The 13,051-nt window shown below is 54.2% G+C and overlaps 1 protein-coding gene and 1 long non-coding RNA gene across 3 annotated transcripts in view; one reads left to right on the top strand and one right to left on the bottom strand.

The window, feature by feature from the left end:
- LOC112479129 overlaps positions 1-13,051 on the top strand; it is a 234,279-nt gene that overhangs the window by 89,578 nt on the left and 131,650 nt on the right. The gene's annotated exons all lie outside the window — the stretch shown is intronic.
- GPR139 (G protein-coupled receptor 139) overlaps positions 1-13,051 on the bottom strand; it is a 34,014-nt gene that overhangs the window by 10,342 nt on the left and 10,621 nt on the right. The window lies entirely within an intron of this gene.

Raw genomic sequence — 13,051 nt, forward strand, 5'->3', positions numbered from 1 at the left:
AGAGGTTGCATGTCCAAGCAGTGAGTGTGACCAGGAGGTCCAGGCATTTTCTTGGGCCCATGGAGAGAACGTGGCAATGCCTTCCGGCACCGGGCCTGGGAAGGCTGCACAGAGGCAGGCAAGGGATGATGGAGATGGGCACACTATGGTCCAGCAGCGGCATGGGCGAAGGAGGCCCACGCTGTCTTTCTATCCGTGAGGCGTCTCTTCCCAGAGAGAGCTGGTTGCCTTGTAGCTAAGACCACATGTAAACTACAGCCGTCGGCTGTTGACTTTGCACCTCTAGCTGCTTCTAGTATTACTCCTGCATCACGTGCCTCCAACTTAAGAAAAAGCAGTAACGCGATATCAGAGGAAAAATAAAGCTACTCTATACACCAGTTTCAGAGCACGTTATGGTTAATCTCCCAGCCCAGGGGCTCGTGGCTGTGGACGCCGCCAGAAGTGACCACCACCCTGGTGCTTCAGGAGGCACGTCAGGGCTCCCAGGGTCATCCCGGGAGTTCAGGTGACAGAGAGGACAGATTCTGGGGCCAGGCTATGAGGATTCCAACCTGCCGCTGCTACTTTCTAGCCGTGCGACCGTGGGCCATTTATTCAACCTCCCCATGCCTCAGTTTGCTCATCTACGAAGAGGGTGATGAGCTAATACTCACTGCAGGCTTCGGGGAGCATTAAAAGGTGCCCGGAACAGTGCCGGGTGCCACGCGTGCTATATAAATTTTACCATCTTAACCGTTAGGCGGGTTAGAAGTCTTGAAGGGCAGGAAGTGTATCTGTGTTGCTTATTATCATTATTATTATTATTACTATGTTGCCAACCTCTTACACTGGCCTCTCCCCTGCAGTAGGTGCTTGATAAATACCTGTTGAACGAACGAGCGAATGAATGAATGAATAATAACGAATATAGACGACCACAGCATCCAGACATGCCGAAGTGCCGGTTACAGTTTTGAGGACACTGAAAGTTACTGACGGTTTACTGCAGACAATGAGTCAGGGACTGTGGTCAAGGGTAATTGGAAATTAATTGGAAATTAATTTAGTGTTCAGTGTGTGAGAGAGATCTTTTTGAGACTGTCAGCTCCTTGAGAAAAGGTTTTGTGCCAGAATCTTCCATGTGAATCCAATGCAGCTCAGCGTAAGTTTAGTGAGGCCCAATTCTGTGCTGAGCTTGGATCGGGCTCTCGGGAGGACAAGACTCATTCCCGGGGTTCGGGGTGCTCAGACATCACTGAATAAGTCATCCCAGCATGAGGAATCATTTCAACCCCACCTTGCTCTCCTCAGTGGCTCTGTGCTAGGCCTTGTAAGCCGAACGGGAGCGGGAGCCAGGCAGGCAGGTGACATCGTGCATGAGGCGGGCATGTGGGCAGCTGCAGTGAACTAGAAGCTCACACCCTATTTCAACAGGGCAGTTGACTATCTGGCTCCAGCTGCTGGTTCCCCCGCAGAAAGTGATAGCCGGCCATGGCCAGGCCCCCCAGCGTTTCGAGAGAGGCCCGCAGGCAACACGTGGGCACGCGTGTACGCGCGCACACACACACACACACACGCACACACACACACACACACACATTCGCTGTGGCCCGTGGGTCGCCGGTGGGAGACCTCTGCTCAATAGCCGAAAGCCGGCGTGTTCGCACAGCCAAGCAGACGCCTCCGCGGCCTTGGCCGCCACGCGCACGCACCGTGCTCATTGCCTCACAAGTCGGCGGCTGAGCCGCGGCACCCGCTCACCTTCTTGGCACCGCAGCGGCTGTCCCTCTGCCTGGAGCGCCCACCCTGCCCCCAGCCCTTTGCTTGGCGGACTTGTCATTTTAAAGCCTTCCCCGATCTCGGTGAGCTGAGTTAAGAACCTCATTGACGAGGGTGTTTAACGCGTTCTTTGTAACGATTTCCTTCAAAAGCTTCATCATCCATTACCTGGGGGCCTCTGGAAGGCAGGGACTGAGTCTCTTTTCTGGGAGCCTCGAAGGCCTATCACAGGGCAGGCAAAGAGTACGCACTCTGTTGGTGTTGGTGGGATAAGAATGACAGACGAATGGACGGACGGACGGACGGACGGGCTGATGGATGGATTGGCGGATGAACGGACGGGCGGGTTCATCAAGGCCCTCTAGTAGGCATGTAGTAGGTCCTCAAAAATACTGTTCGTTTCTCTGTTGAAAAGCAGAGAGGCGAGAAGTGCCAATGCTGACACCAGACTTTGTGCGGTTGAATCCGAAGTTTATCCATTTCTAGCTTTGCGATCCTGGCGAATTTTCTTCAACACTCCACGCCGTAACGTTCCTCATCCGTAAAATGGGGTTATAGGTTCTCGTCGGCATTAACGCAAGTACACAGAAGAGGACCTGGCAGGGAGAGAGTGCTCAGCAGATGTTATTTTTTGTGGCTCACCAGCCCAACCCAGAGACTCAGGTGAGGAGGATTTTGTATTTCACCAGGACTACTCAGGCCAGTGCCCCTTCCCTTCCTTCTGCCACCGCGGTCGACTCCCGACCGTGTTCGGGCACCTTGCTACCCGCTGCCATGTCACGGTAAGCCAGAAGAACCCGTGTCTTCCCTCTTGGAGCTTCTAGCTTGGCAGAGCCAGATAGATACCCAGAGGGAAGGCCCCAAACAGCAGAGGACAGATATGGGAGCACTTAGAGGATGATGGATCACGGAAGACTTCTTGGAGGAAGTGGCGTGGATGCAGTGACATGGAAACACTGGGAGCAAAGCCTGCCAACGACGGGGATCGGAATGCGCAGAGGCCAGGAGGCACGCCGTTGGAACAGCTAGGAGTTCAGCAGAGAATCAAGGTCCCAGGCCAGAGGATGAACGGGTGTATTCTGGGCCGCTCATGTGTCTTGAAGATTATTTTGAATCGGTTGCCATAATTATAAGTTCTAGGATTTCATGTCCAATTGATGATCTGAGCTTCCTTTGCAAATCAGAAGGGGAGGCCAAGCCGGGCCCGCATTTCCACATGGCGCTGCCCTTAACTTCAGCAAGTTCCCCCGCAGGCCTCGCTCTTTTCTGTCATCGGCTGCCCCTGCGGGGAGAGAGAGTTGGGAGGGGCGCCTGGTAGGAGAAGAGGCAAAGAAGCCGCAGCACCCGGTTCTAACCAGGCGGGTGGCTGCGCGGCCCAGTGTGGCTTCTCTGTCCTCAGGCGGCCGAGAGTCTTCGCAGGGCTCTGAGCCTCAGAGGGTTTACTGAGTGACAGCTGATTATTTCTGTACCAGGAACAGGGGCTCCCAATGGGAGACAGGGTGGGTGGGGGGTGAGGAGCAGAGAGAGGGTCCTTTACACACTTCACTGAAGCTTTCAGACACGGGGGGTGGGCATTGTCCCTTGCTCACGTATAAAATTCGACAGGAGCCAGCGAAATGCCGAGAGGTGACACTTCTCGAAGGATGCACCGGCTTCCCTCCTCGGGTGGCAGGGGAAGGTTCTGTGGGATCTGGATGTTCCAGAACATTGGGAAGTTCTCCGATGCACGGTGCTGGTGGCCGGCTCTCCGAGGGCTGGCGGACGTCCTGTTCCATCATGGGACCTGCATTCTCCCGGCAGACGGGGAGGGGGGCTCAAGGGCCAGCACCTGTGCCAGGGGACGTGGCTGGACGGGGAACAGGCCATGCCCAGAAGACAATGTCTGATCACCTGGGGACCTTGGGAAGCAATTTTGTCTGATTGGAGAAATTGTTTTTGTGTGCCTTCGGCCCATGCGACAGCCAAATGACATGTAGGTCAAGGACGCATAATTATATGGAAATGGTTTTATGTTCAGGAACTTCTAAAAATCCACCTCTGCACGCTGGGAGCGGGGAGAGAGAGAGAGAGAGAGAGAGATTGAGAGAGAGGGAGAGAGCGAGAGAGAGAGAGAGAAAGAGAGAGAGAGAGAGAGACAGAGAGAGAGAGAGAGAGAGCGAGAGAGAGGCTTCCAGGCCACCCAAGCTGGCTTCAGCTTGCTTCCTCGTGACTCTGGAGGGGTCTGTTTCTTTTCCGGCTTTGGGACACCTGTCTGAATGTCACAGAGAAAAAAGAAGCAGTGCCTTCCTGGGACCGTGGTCATGAGCACGGGCATTGGATGCGGATCTGACATGAGCTTGCTGTGTGACCTTGGGCAAATTGCCTAACTTCTCGGTGCCTCCATTTACTCCTCTATAAAATGGGACTGACTGTGAGGACTAAATACGTCGTTGGCCAGAGAGGGCTTAGAAGAGCGCGGGCTGGACAGGAAGCCCCACTGGAATCATGGCCTCTGCACCCTCTCTGTGCCGTTTATCTCCTCCCTACCCTCTGTCCCAGCCAAGAGGAGCCACTGTGCCTGAAGCTCCCCGAATAAGCCGCAGCCTGTCCAGCCTCCGGGCCTTCGCCTGGTCAAGTCTCTCTTCCTGTCCATTCTGTCCGTCCTTCGCGAACCCGCCGGTCCAGCTGCCAGTGAGGACCGTGCCTCCCCTGCTTTGCCGTCCCCCCGCCCGTGAGGCAACGAACCGCCTCCCCTGGTCATTTCCAAGGGACGACAAGGAAAGTGCCAGTAGGAGAAGCAAGTGTTTTTTTTTGTTTTTTTTTTTTACCCCCTTTAGAAGTAAGGAAAAATGTAAATAATCATAGCAGTAGTAGCAGGAATAGTGACAACGCGAAAAAGAATGCTATACCTTGTTCTGTCATGAGAGAAGTCGTCTTAATAGTAAAAATAATAGCTCCCATTTAGCAATCTCTGGTTATAGAGATCTGGATACGTGCTTTGCACTGATAGTCACTGCTGCTTCCCTTACGTTGAAGGCGGGTATTATCAGATGCTTTCCGCAGAGGAGGGAATTTAGAGTTAGGGTGAGAGGCTCGCCCAAGGTTACATAGCTGATAAGTCACAAAGTCCGGATTTGAACTCGCGTCGGTCCAGCCGCGAAGTGTTACCTGCTCCACTCTGTACGAAAGCAGAAGGCCTGGGCACCATTGCTTCCGGTGGCACCTGAGCCAGCTGCAGGACAGAGCTGTGCCCCTTGGCCTGCTGTGCTCCCCCTGACGTGGGGACCGTGGCCAGGTGCTCTCGACTCAGAGATGCCTGAACCTTCCCTGCTGCCCCAGGGAACAAAGGCCTTTCGCCGCCTGCCCAGGGTTTCCTGGGATGAGTAGGGTACTCCCTGGTCGAACGAGGATGGGATAGGCTCCTTTTGGGCAGAGGGAACCACACGTGCAAAGTCAAGGAGGTGTGAAAGCTTGCTGTGTCTGCAGAACTGTAACATGACAGGCTCGGCTGTGCGGACTGCAGGGAAATGAGGCATGAGAATTCAAGAATCCAGTGTGATAACCTCTGTGAAATTGCTTTGCGGACTCCCAAGGTTGTGGTGGGGACCGAAGGAGACAATGCCCGGGGGGCAGCTTTGCAAACTGGAAGAGCATTGAGAGGCACATGTTAGTTATCAGAGGCGGCCCGCATGGTATCCGGAGCGAGATAGCAGAAAATTAAAATATCGGCTAATTTCTCTGGGATCCGCCTTCTCAAAAGCACTCGTAAATGAAAAATTCTAATTCCATCGCTCTCATCTGCTTTTTTTCAGATGACTAGATTGTCATAGATTTCAGAAGCTCATACAAATGCAGTCAATTTCTTGGTCATTATCAATTACCTTGCCAGGCTTGGAGAATTGCAGTAATTTTGTGCTGCCCACCCGTGAGACCGTGTCCAGCTAATTCGTCATCTAAATACCTCTTAGATGCACCCTGTCCTTTCTCTCTCCTTGGTCATCCTGACACCGGGAGCTCTGGGAGGTCTGTGTCTGTGGTCATCCTGACACTGGGAGCTCTGGGAGGTCTGTGTCTGTCTCATTTTGGGCCACATACTTAGTCGCTAGCGCAGTACCTGACACATAGTAGGCACTTGATGACTATTTGTTTGGTGTAGCATCCAAATCTAGACGTCATCCTATAACAGCTGAATTACTGTAGGGACTTCTTATGCTTCGGCCTCTGCCCCTCCGTTCCTGAAGCTGTCAGTCTGAGTTTGCTCAAAACTTTGATCATTTTCCTCAGTTTAATAAAATACCATTGATAAGCTAATTTTACTAATATTACTAAATACTAATGCTACTAATAAATAATCCAAACCTAGGGTGGTTAAGCCAAAATGAGGAGGCAGAAAACTCAAATACGAGATGGAGCTATTCAGAAAGGCGTGACCGTTATTATTATTTGTGGGTAACATAATGGTATGTTTAGAAAACCCCCAATGTAGCCGCGGTGGCTGGCTGGGGAACGGAACGGGAAGAAGGTTCCATCCGTGACAGCCTGGGCTCCAGCATCCTGGAAGCGCCACCCTCTGAGTGAGGAGTGGCCTCCTTTCCCGCTCGGGGCCGCCCTGGGTGCTCAGCTCCCCACGCGGCTCGGCTCCGCTCGTGTCCAAAGTCTCCACACAAAACCGTTCTGTCCTCTCTGGCTCTTCCCATTGTAAAAATAAAAAGTAAGGCTCCAACCCAGGCCACCTGTTGGGGGCGTTAGGCGCCACCCCGTTTTCGTGCCCATCCTCCCCTCGGGGGGACATTCTCTACTTGGTTCGCGAGGACACACGACTCCCTCCGACGTGAGCAGCCTTGACAATTCTCTCCGTCCGCGGTGGCTGTCTCGTCTCCACGTCCCCCATGTCAGAGGACGAGATCGCAGCTTTAATAAAAAAAAAACAGAAACGAAAAACAGCCACCTGGGTGACCTTGGAACTAAAGACGCGTCCTGAGCAGAAGCTCTGCGGAGCAGATGGGAGCACGGGCTCCAGGTCCCGATGTCGCCTCGGAAGGCTGGCTTTGCCGTAGCACTGACCGCATGACCTCGAGCCACGTCGCAGCTCACCACGCGCCTCAGTTTCCCCATCTGTAGAATGGGGGCATTAACTGCACCCACTTCGTGGGGCTAGAAGGGTTGGTTCCTTCGCAGCACGTGCTTGAGAGAGTGCGTAACAGGTCGTAGGCGCGTGACTAACGTTAGTTATAATTACGGTAAATGACCGTTAGCTTAGTGTCTACTGTCGACTGTGCTTCTCAGCTCTCGGCCGTGGCTGCCGCTGTGCGTGGGGGGTGTGCAGTGGGAGTGGAGTCATGAATGCCCCTCGTAGTGGCCGCTGGTCTGGGGCTCCCGCGTCATCCCGAGCTTTCCTTCCGGACGGCAAATTATTACACCATCGGGTCTAAGTTTGAGCCACACGGAACGGTCTTTTTAGAAGGTAAAACATGGCGAAATGTCGACAGTTTCATATGGTACGACCTCATAATTTTCAGTTTACTTGTTTCGCCCACTGGACTGTACGTGGCTTGAAAGCACGGGCCAAGTTCATTCATCTCCCCTGTCCTCAGTCCTTGGCCAAGGCTCAGATGCCCAGGAGATGCTCCGTGTGTGCGTATGACAAAGAAACAGACCACACATTGCATACCGGGTCCCAGAAAGGGCGAAGGTGAGTTCCAGACAGCAGGGACATGAAGCCTGCCCTGCTGGCACCCCCTGCCTTCCTAGCGCCGCCCCCAGCCCAGGGTCAAGGGTTCCCTTGTACAATAATCACACACTGGTCTTCACATCGAGCTTGCTCATTTCTTCATCTCTCTGACCGGACAGTGTCCTGAAGAATGGGAAGTCCTAGCGGGATTCAAAGAGGCGACTCCATTTGGGGGCGGGGAGGTGGTCATTCTTGCCCTTGACAGCTTTGTGTATTCAGTGGAACAGTGGGCTCAGGGTTCGAGGTCTGAGGGTGGAGCTTCGGTTTTCAGCCTGGCCTACCCGCAGCAACTGAGAAGAGCTGTTTAACTCCAACGAGCTTCAGGTTCATGATGGATGAGAAAGCCCTTTGTAAATCTTAATTCACTTTGCATATTGGCCAGCGCTACATTAATATTGATGGCCGTTATTGATGGTGCCTTTTAAGCATTAGGAGCAGAGCCTGGCACGTAATAGGTGGTCAGTAAACCTTCACTACCTGAACTGGACTTGGAAGTCTGGGCACTTGCCCGAAATTGAGCCCACTTATGGCTGATCAGGGAAACCCTGGAGGGATTTGGAAGACGACAGATTTTTCAGGGGATTGTTTTATCACCACCTGCTATTTAAAAAAAAAAGGGGGCAACTCAATTTTCATTTCGTAGGCGAGGTGTGGGGTGGAGAGGGAATTCACCTGCCTGTCCTTGCTTAAAAATAATTTCAAGTAATTAAACCATCTGCTTGGGGAGGGGCAGTGGCAACGCCGGGGGAATCGTCAATCGAGAAGAAAGATCTAGTTCCTCAAAACAAACATCCGCCAAGACCAGGCTGGGAGGATGAACCAAGACAGAGGTCTGGACACAGAGTATTTGTCTTTTCTGACACTCGAATGCGAATGTCTGCCACGGACCCAGTGGCAAGCACGGAGCACAGCAGCATCGCACAGGCTCGCCACGCCTCAGCTCTGCTGCCCGGTAGCCGAGTTGCCTCAGCCAGGTCACTTTCCTTCTCGAAGCCTCAGTTCCCCATCTGCCAAACGGGGGTGACAGAGGTCCCACCTCACAGGCACTGCCGAGAGGATCAAATGGGACAACATGAGACGATGGCTTCGATCTAGTGCTTGGCTCAGAGTAAATGCTCAATGCATGGTGTGTGTGTGTGTGTGGGGGGGGGGCTCACGATGGCGAAGACGAAGGTAGTTATGATCAGCTTTGTCTTTGGTCTCTTCCACATTCATATAGTGTAGAAATTACATTTATGGGATTAAGAAGGCAGTCGTTTGTTTATCTATCCATCCACGCATCCATCCATCCATTCTTCCATCCAGTACTTAGGAAGCCCCTTACAGATTCCCTACAGGGATTTACACACCTCGCCCCCACCCGTTACAGTAGGTGTCACGCTGTATTCCGATGATCGAGCTCCCTTTCTACCTGACTGGAGTGTGAGTTCTCTAAGGGCGAGGACCATGTCATGGTCATCTTTCTCTTTTCCCCGTCACTAGCCCCTAGGACCCCTGGCACATTGTTGGGGCCTCAAGAAATGAAGCCTCGTCCTTAATGCAGCCTGGGGAGCCCAGGTGGGGATCCGATAGGAAATTCTTGTCCATTTTAAGGAAAAAACCCTCTTCCGTTGGTTAAGCACTGTGCCAGGCACAGCATGTGCATTGTCTATGAATCCCCTTCGACAAGGCGGGGGTGGGGCGCTCATCCCATTTCACAGATATGGAGATAGAGGTTCAGAGCAGTGAAGTACGCACAGCGAGAGAGTCCAGTCCCACAGGGGCAAGGCGGGGAGCATAAATGCGGGGCAGGTGTAAGGAAAAGGTTTTTGTGTTGGGGACACAGGAGGGAGAGGTGGGGACTGTGGCGAGCCCGGGCAACACGAGCTCCACGGGAAGGAGGCCGTGGCTGTGCAGTTCCTGGCACCTGGCCACAGCCCAGGAGAGCGCAGTGTCGTCGGATAAAATTTCCCGGTAGCCTGAAGTTTTATGAGCTTGTCTCTGAATGTCAGGAGGGAAGGCGCTGCTTTTAAGAAAACCTTAAGCAGGCTTCTCTCGCATTCCGAAAGGTCTGCGTTCCAGGTGGCTGTGGGCTGGCTCCGACATGCGTCCGGGCCTCTGCAGGGAGTCAAGTGAGGGTGGTTGAGAAGGGTATTAGCCAGCATGCATCTGACCAGCACCTCGTGAGTAAGGAAAGAAGTCCTCATTTCCCAGAGCCGCTGTCCCCTGGCCGTGTCGAGGAGGCCTGACCCACCTCCTCTTACCCTCGGCCCCCGTCTCTCTCTGACCATTTCCCAGATGCGCTTGGAGTCTGCACGCCGTCTCGGGGCGTTCCTTCCTCTTCCTGCTGGACTCTGGGTCACCAGAACGCACGCAGTCACGGTGACAGTGTCCTTCCCCATGCCAGCCAGAGCTCAGTCCTGTTCATTTGTCAAATGACAGTCGGAAGGTGACCCTGTGCTTCTCGTTCAGCACTGGCTTTCTCTCGGTTCCAGGCTCTTGCAGCCGACAGCTGGGTCCTGGGCCGGGCTCGTCCACCGCCATGACCGAGACGTGGGCTCTCCGTGTGCCGTAGACGCTGTCTGTGGCCTCCCGGCGAGCCGGGCACAGATGTCCTTGGCGTCTGAGGACATCCTTAGTTTGCTCGCTTCTCTTGCTGCGTCTGTTTTACTTGGAGGCTGAGGTCGCGGAGGATGGGGTGGGAGCAGGAAGTGAGAGGCTGTAACCATGACCCTTCCCCCCACGCCGGCTGTCAGGCCCCCTGCTTTCCCACCAGAGCCCCGAGGTTGAGGTTCACGCCGCAGCCGCCTCCTCACCCTCCAGCTGCTGCCCTCGCCCGTGACCTGCCATCCATCCGCCCTTCCCACAGCAGCCGGAGCGACCTTCGAAAGGCTCACATGAGATCGTGTCGTCTGCTCGAAAGGCTCCTGTGTCTTACTGCAACACGTGGAGTGCAGTCGCCCCTTGGTATTCTCAGGGGGCTTGGTTCCAGGACGCCCTTCCCCACCCCGTGGATACCAAAATGCTCGGACGCTCAAGTCCCAAATGTAAAATGACGTCGTATTTGCATATATAACCCACACACGTCCTCTCGTGTACTTTAAATCATCTCTAGGTTACTTATAACCCCTAATACGATGTAAACGCTCTGTAAATACTTGTACTCTGGTTTAGGGATCAGTTTCCTGGAATTTTTTTTTTTTTTGCGGGGAAGGGAGTGTTTCCGATCTACAGTTGGTTGAATCCGCAGAGGCGGAGCCTCCACATGCGGAGGCTGACGGTAAAATCCGAAACCCTCGCCGCAGACCGAAAGGCCCACGGAGTCCAGCCCACCTCTTCCCCCTCATCTCCTGCCAGTCTCCCTGTTGCTCTCTGCCTTCCAGCCACACTGATCTGCCTTCACGCCAGCTCATTCCCACCCCCGGGCCTCACCCTGCTGGCCCCTCGGCCTGGCATGCCCTTCCCCCATGCCGCCCCCGGCCAGCTCCTTCTCATTACGGCAGCCTCAGCTCGGACATCTGCCGAGCACCCTGTCTGATGCGGCTCCCTCCCGCCTTACCGTCTTTGGCACGTTTCAGGAGCTAAGGGGGTGTCGTTTATGCACCTCTGTGCATTTAATGCTCATCTCCCCGGCAGGGCGCGCGCCTGAGCGGAGGCCTCTTTGCAGCCTTCTTCGCTCCTCTCCCGGGGCCCACAAGGGTGCCTGGCATGTGACAGGGGCTCTGTATACAGCAGTCCCCCCACTGCTAGGGGACACACTTCAAGACCCTCAGTGGATGCCTGAAACTACAGAGAGCACCAAACCCTATATGTACTATCTACTTTTCCTATACATACTTATGATAAACTTTAATTTATAAATGACGCACAGTAAGCGATTAACAACAGCAATGATAAATAGAACAGCTATCACAGTAAGCGTCATAAAAGTTACGTGAATGCGACATTATTAAGTCAAGTGTGACCTGAACACGCGCACCGTGACGCCGACAGTTGATTCGATCATTGAGATGGCGACTAAGTGACCGATGGGCGGGGAGCATCCACAGCGTGGACACGCGGGGCCGAGGGAGGAGTCACGTCCCCAGGGGGCGGGGTGGAGTGGGAGGGCAAGAGACTTCATCCCGCGACTGAGGACGGCCACGATCGAAAACCGTACGACTTGTTTCTTTTGGGAATTTTCCATTTAATATTCACACCACGGTCGTCCACGGGTCACCGAAACCGTGCAAAGCGAAACTGCGGATCAAGCGGAGACCATGTGTGTGTGTGTGTGTGTGTGTGTGTAAGTGAATAAAGTTGATGTTGCCACCTGCCTTCCCAGATGAGGAAACCGAGGTTCAAGAAAGGGGAAATCACGTGCTCGAGACCTCACAATGAGCAAAGGTGCAGTGGCAGGGCTCGGACCCAGGCGTGCCTAATTCCCAAACGGCTGTTATGTCCCCGATGTCCTTTGGCTGGATGACCTGGTGCTCTTGCTCTGGAAGGGTCCTGGGTATGGAGCCTGGACATGATGAGGGGACCATGCTCCGTGGGCCCTGCGATTCCTTTACGGAGTCTCCGTCCTCAGCCTCCTCCTGGCACTGGCCGCTCTTGAGTTCTCTCTCCAGTCGCTGCCCGGTCTGCCACCTTCGACGAAGCTGCCGCTTTGCTTTCGAGAGGCAGATGATGGTTTTTGTCCGCAGCTCCGTGGAGCTGAGCAGTGGCGGGAGACCAAGAGTGCTCACAGCAAAGGGCTGCAGCCAGGATAGAATCACCAGGCCACTCTGTGCCTTTGACCGTGGGAGGCGTGTGCGCGTGTGTGGGTCTATGCACGTGTGCGTGCGTGCGCGAATCCGTGTCTGTGTGTGTGTGCATTCTCTGTGTGTGTCTGTGCAGAGGCCCCTCCGATGTGGCTGAGAGTTTGCTCTGCATTTAAGCTGAAAATGGTAAGAAATATCTGTGGCAGAAAAGCAAATCGCCCAGCTCTACTGACTGCCAAACAGTCTGGCAAATGAGGGAGGAAAGGAAGGGAAGTCGCCGGTCGGAACTGTAGCATGCGTTGGCCCCGCCCAGGGTCCATTAGCGTGGGTTTTATAAAGCTCTGGCTTCTTGTTTCCCCTGCTCGCATCTCGCACCACGTTCGTCCCTCGCCTCCGTCCACCCTTCAGCTCTCCGGAGACTCCGGCCCTCTATCTGTCCCGATGGGCGTGCAGCGGGCCCCCTCCTGCCGCAGGGTCATCGCACGGCCTGCTCCCTTCACCCTCTTCCTGCCCCAGCCTTCAGCTTTCAGTCGTTCCTCCCGAGGGAGCTTTCCCTTGGCCTGTCCACCTGGGCAGGGCCCCCCGTGACAAGCTCTTCTATCGCCAAGTGCCTCTCCTTCATGATCTTTTTATAGGTGACTATTGATGCTCATTCGGGTTTCTGATCAGGCTAGTCTTTCGTGTGTGTGTGCGTGCGTGCGTGTGTGCGTGCGTATGTGCGCACACGAGCACAAAGGCCGGATGTGGGTATTTTTTCACTTGCCACGCGTGTCTGTGTCTGTGTGTGTGCCAGAGCTGGGCACATGGATAGATGGGTGAATGGATGGATAAATGGATGGATGCACGATGGATGAATACT

The sequence above is a fragment of the Pteropus alecto genome, unplaced genomic scaffold, assembly GCF_000325575.1.
Source record: "Pteropus alecto unplaced genomic scaffold, ASM32557v1 scaffold34, whole genome shotgun sequence".
NCBI classification, from domain to species: domain Eukaryota; kingdom Metazoa; phylum Chordata; class Mammalia; order Chiroptera; family Pteropodidae; genus Pteropus; species Pteropus alecto.